The sequence below is a fragment of the Portunus trituberculatus genome, chromosome 35 (genome assembly GCF_017591435.1).
Source record: "Portunus trituberculatus isolate SZX2019 chromosome 35, ASM1759143v1, whole genome shotgun sequence".
Lineage (NCBI taxonomy): Eukaryota > Metazoa > Arthropoda > Malacostraca > Decapoda > Portunidae > Portunus > Portunus trituberculatus.
This window is the reverse complement of record NC_059289.1, coordinates 9,822,426-9,828,425: the sequence shown is the minus strand read 5'-3', so window position 1 is coordinate 9,828,425 and position 6,000 is coordinate 9,822,426. Positions and strand designations below refer to the sequence as shown.

The 6,000-nt window shown below is 42.8% G+C and overlaps 1 protein-coding gene across 3 annotated transcripts in view; it reads left to right on the top strand.

Annotated features, from left to right (window-relative positions):
* LOC123513146 overlaps positions 1-6,000 on the top strand; it is a 139,316-nt gene that overhangs the window by 817 nt on the left and 132,499 nt on the right. The gene's annotated exons all lie outside the window — the stretch shown is intronic.

Here is a 6,000-nt window from a genome sequence, read left to right as displayed (position 1 = left end):
TGAGTGTGGTGGGAGGGAACACGAGAGTGGTTCATGGGAGGGGGTGGGCGATATGTTGGAGATGCTGGTGGTGGTGGCGGTGGTGGTGGTAGTAGTTGTAAAGTGCCGCTAGAAGTTGATCCATGATACAGAGTTCATATTAAGATATTCCTGCGGTCTTTCTCTTCAGCTTTTCTCTACACTAATGAAATATAATCAAAAAGACAAGGGAAACTGCAAGAATCTATCAGCATTATACGTGGCAGTCCCTGTACTGATTACTTGCTCCTCAGAAGTTTGCTTATATCACCCTTGTTACATCCATTATAACACTGAAAGACAATATATCATCTGTCATTCGGCGAGTGCTATCTGTATGTTGGCAGGTGTTTAAGTCTTTGCCGCTAGAGAGAGAGAGAGAGAGAGAGAGAGAGAGAGAGAGCAGTGCAAAAGGAAGTGTAAGCAAGACATGAAACAACGGGCTGGCAGTGAAGGAAGGACTCAGGGTTGTCAGCATAGAATAACTGTCATAAAAGAGAGAGAGAGAGAGAGAGAGAGAGAGAGAGAGAGATCCGCAGGGAGATGTCTTCCAATATGGCAGTTCACGAGACAATGCGTAAGGAAAGGTTAGGGTGACGAATGAAGAGGGAGTGTGGCTGGTTCATCGCTAGAAGCCTGGGCTTGAGAAGTTTGATTGGATGCGAGAGGAAGGTGAGAGGCTGCAGGTGGCTGAAGGAGAGAGAAGGACGCTCCACCCAAATCTCGGACCATTGACAACTCGGACGACAATGTACCAATACAGACCACAATAGTGGATCAACTCGAGCCATTTAGATATCAATAATTAAAACAAAAGGTTTTAGAACAATAGAATTCAAGCATCCAAATAATAGTTTGAAATTCCTTATGAACGTTACATGAAATGTAAATATGAAGACGCTTTAAGCGTAAGAAAGTTGTGTTCTGAGTTTGTGCAATGAAAAGGAAGATAGATCCGCGCATATCTAACTCAGATGAGTTTAATGACAAAGACAGAAGGACGGACAGACAAAATAGTATAATTAAACAGTTTATCACTATTGAAGATTCCAGTTACTTTCCTTAATTTAGTGAAATGCATCCCTTGCTTTGACGAAAAGTATTTCTATAATCTAACCTGTCGGAAACGCGCTATGTTTAAGCGCACCAAACACTGCGTAAGTTTTGTCCAGGATGTGCTGCCCTATACAAGTCTTGTCCAGGATGTGCTGCTCTCTACCGTGTAAGATTAGAACCTACTGGGCTGGACATGAGAGAGTGTGTGCGAAGCTGGTTCGGATGATTCACGTAAGGTTCGAATGTGCTGATGTTAAACGCAATTTCACCATTGTATTGTATTTATTTCAGCGTTTTTATGCGCTATTGCCGGATCTGAGTGAGTTGATATGATGTGATGGTCCGAGCTGGTATTTCAAAATGGATCAAGTTGGAGATGATCCGAGTTGCACCTGACTCCGGAAGACAAGGCAGGCTAATGTATATAATGATGCTGGCGAATTATGAAGGAGGAAAATGTGGAGGAAGAGAGTGAGATGGAGGGATGGAATAATTATGGTAAAACTGCGAGGGATGGAGGTCATTGAGGAAGATGTAAGTGGCGGAAACAGCTGGAAGAGACTCATACACTGCGAAAGATGAAAATGTCAAGGAAATGTCAACAGAAAGAAGGAAGGAAGTTTTAAGGGATAGGATGGTACCGAGAATTGTCGTGGTGCAGGAGAATGAAGGGAACAAAGGGAAGGAAGATATACGAGGCGGTGGAAGAGTGGAGGAGGTAAGGCTGGGAAGATATATGCTCACTGACCTGCCAGAGTAGAGTAGGTGAAGTGAAAAAAAGTCATGAAGGGAAGGGAAGAGAGGAAATTAGAGCCAAGAGCACAACTTGGGATAACTTTTTTCTTCATTCCCTTTTCCATTCAAGTCTGCATGGCAAGGAAAGTGAAGAAGAAAAATAAAATAGAAAAGAGAGATGAAAAGAAGAGAAAGGAGAGGAGGAGATATTATAATCAAGGACGTAACTTTGGGATAACTTTTCTCTTCATTCATGTTTCTATTTTGGTAAGTATCGAACGGAAAATTAAAAAGGGAAAGAGAAGAGAAGAAAAAAGAAGAGGTAATTAGAAGTAGGAATGAAGGTTGCAAGATTGATGAAGCAAATTTAGATAACCTTTCTCTTTGTTTTAATTTTCATTCGTGTTTGCATGGAATGATAAAGTTGAAAAGGAGAAAAGAAAAGGAGAAGAGAGAACACAAGAGAAGAGGGAGAGAAGTTTAGAAACAAGAATGCATTTTGTACGATTAGCGGAATAACTCAGGGTTATCTTTTCTCCTTACTCTTATCTTTATCATTGTCTTTTATTATCATTTCTTTATCAAATTCCTCTCTCCCAGACTCCTTTCTGACCTGCACTGCTGCTCCTCTCCGTCATTCGCTTCTTCTCCGATCATCTTCATAACGCACATACCTCCTGCCCCTTTGTATGGAGCCTTTGTCTTCTCTTCCTCTGCAAAACTTCCATTCAATGCATTCTTCCTACTTCAGTGTCTGACTTTCACCTCTCCCTCTCCTCCTCTCTTCCTATTGACTCTCTTAATTTCATCTTTTCTTCTTTGTCTTGCTATTTTTTTCTTTGTCACTTTTCTTTGTATGGTTCTTTCACTTTTATTTCATCTGTCCTCTTGTTATTGTTCTTCATCTTCCGTTTCTTCTTCGTCTTTTTTCTCTTGTTTTATTCTGTCCATCTTTTTTTAGGTTTTGCATTCTGCTTTTCATTTTGTCTCATCATTTTTCTTAACTCGCCTTTATTTAGATTCGTTATCATCACTGTTTTCTTCATTTGTCTTTCTCTCGCTTTCCCTTTTTCTCACAATGATTTCTCTAGATTTTCATTTCTGTTGATTTTTTCCATTTTTTTCCCAATCTTGACTTTTGGTTTCTTTTTCCTCTTTCACACCTCTCTCTCTCCCTCTCTCTTTTTTTTCCCTTGAGTTGTATTTTTTTCACTCGTTCAGTTCTCCAGTATTTCCTTTATATGAATAGTTTATCTTCCATTTCTTCCCAACGTATCTTTTTGCCTTCCTTTTCTCTTTACCTTTGGTTTTCTATTGCCTATTTTTCTAAACTCTCCTCTTCCATTTTTCTACTATGTGTTTTAGCTCCTCGTTTTCTACTATCTTTCAATTTCCTCTCTCTTTTTTCACCCTGTTTTGTCCATTAGTCTAAACTCACGTCACGTCACACACACACACACACACACACACACACACACACACACACACACACACACACACACACACACACACACACACACACACACACACACACACACACACACACACACACACACACACACCACCACCACCACCACAAAGCGTTAAAAATAACCCTCTGGAAGTGAAGGCACACCACATTTGAGTCTGGAATGGTGGGTATTTCAATAATGCGAGCTGGGATGGACGCTTGTGACTGATGGAACTGCAGAGAGAGAGAGAGAGAGAGAGAGAGAGAGAGAGAGAGAGAGAGAGAGAGAGAGAGAGAGAGGTGACTGAGCGAGTGTAGTAGCAGTTTTAGTGGTTACTAGTATCTGAGAGGACTACTGGGAGAGCGTAGCGATAGGAGGAACTTAGTTTAGGGGAAGATCAGACGTATGAGTGGTCTACTACAGGCAAGAGGAAACGAGGAAGACAGCGGTTGAGGGGAGGAGCAGATGGATGAATGGACTGGTAGGTGATTAGTGATAGGTCCGTATTGAGAAAGGCTCTGCTGTCTCACCATGACTATTTTCCAAGACCACAGAGATTATTATCGGGATTTTCAAGGGTGTTTCTCCAGTTGATAATGTAGAAATCTTGTCAATCTTCCTCTAGAACTGCAAAAACACCTTAAAAAAAATAATGTTAATTTAAATAAAACCTTTTGAAATAGTGAAGGAAAAGTTCAGAAGTGTTTGAGAATACGAACCAGAGTGACGGAGTGAAGTAGGTTAGGGGAGAGGTTATAGCGAGTAGCAGAGGGATGAACAGGCTGCTAGAGATAAGTCGAAAGGGGGAATAAGTAAATAGACTGTTAGGAAGAGGATAATGTAAGGGCAAGTGTAGTGTAAAGAAAGGAGGGCAGTAGGGGGAGGCGAGGTGGAGGTTGTGGAGGCGGCGGCGGGTTGTGTATGGACGGCAGGTCGTGATAGGATAGCAGAGGCGAGGGAAGGACGCAGTGGTGAATGTTGCAGGGAATGGGACGGGACGGGACGGGATGGGACGGGAATGTGAATATGTAGAGCTTTCATTGAGATTCTTTCGTGCGGAGGGGAAGAATTTCACACACACACACACACACACACACACACACACACACACACAAAGTTAAATGGCAACATATCTCAGAGGTTGGGGCGTGATTGCACAGTGAAGGAACCTCTGCTGTCCCTGTGGAGCATTAGATGGCCGGGCTGTGGTAGGGATAGGCGGGGAGAGGCGGGGCGGGAAGGGAAGGGTTGGGAAGGACTTTAGCTAAGAATAATGCAGTGTAGCTGTCTTGGGGGAGGGTAAGGAGACCATTATGGGCTATTTGGTGCATGAGGTGCCGAGGAGAGGGAAGGTTGAGATGGAAAGGAAAGGATGGAGGACAGAGATGGAGGTTAGGAAGGAAGAGAAGTGATGCAGGAGAAAGGGAAGTAGTGGAGGGCATGGAGGAAGAGCAGGAAGGATGGTAGTCAAGAAAAGAAAGGAAAAAGTTAGAAGTTGGAGACTGTTGAGTGATAGAGAAGGAAGGAGGACAGGAGGATGAGGAGGATGAGGAGGAGGAGGAGGACCGAACAATGAAAGAAATGAATAATACAGAGGAGGAGGATTGAGTTTGGGTGAAGAGTGAATGATGCATTAGCCATGACGACGCGAGGGAAGAGCGATAAATATGGAGAAGTGACGCCTGAAACAAGATGACAAACAAGATAAAGCGCCTGACACTGGCGGAGGAAGAACCATGGTGCACTGACAGTCTTGATTACAACACTTCATAATTCATATATTGCCAGGTCGTTCACTTACTGAGTTAGAAAGGAAAAGAATATTTTTTTTCTGTCTTGTCGGCAGCCATTCATCGAGAACATTTATTATGAAAGAATTACAGGAAGATACTCTCTGGTCATTCACTCATCCTATCTATTCCAATGAAAAAAATAAAATCTTTCCTCTGCAATCATTAACCTTTCACTCCTTCCACAGCAAAAGTAGGAGGATTGTATGCATAATATGTATGTATGTATGTATGTATGAACAGTACTACTTGTGTATGTATGTATGAGACAAGTGCGCATGCATTGAGCTCTAAGACTTTATAACACAATTGGTGATGATGGTTTATGATAAGCCAGCCAGACGCAGGCTAAGGAAAAGCTGTCAGGCTTCTCAAACCTAACTGCGCTTCAAGATTACTGTCTTAGGGGGGGAGGAAGGAGATGATGCATGGGAGGAAATAGAATGCACGGAAAAGAAAGAATAGGAGGGAGAGAAGGAGGTGAGAGATGGTAACAGGTAAAGGAAGAAGAAGGGAGATAGCGGTGAGGGGAATAGAACGTAGGTACAAGAAAATAGAATAACAGGAGAAGTGAGAAAGGGTGAGAGGGTAAAGGAAGAAGGAAAAAGGAGGAAGTGGGGATAGAAAATAGTAAAAGTAAAGAGAAGGAGTAGGAAGGGGAGGAGAAGGCAAGTTAGGATAAAGGAGAAGAGAAGAAGAGAAAAAGAAAATAAGAAGAAAAGGAGAGAGGAGGAAGAGCAGTGGGCAGTGATAACAGAAAGTTTGAAAGCTGCGGAGAGAGAGAGAGAGAGAGAGAGAGAGAGAGAGAGAGAGAGAGAGAGAGAGATAGGATGGGAGTGGTAGGCAGGCAGGCACGCTCCCGGCTTTGCATTTTTCAGCGAGGACTCATAATGGAGGGAGGAAAAACGTTTCACGGCCTGTTAGTCATCCCACATTCACGCCGCGGCTCA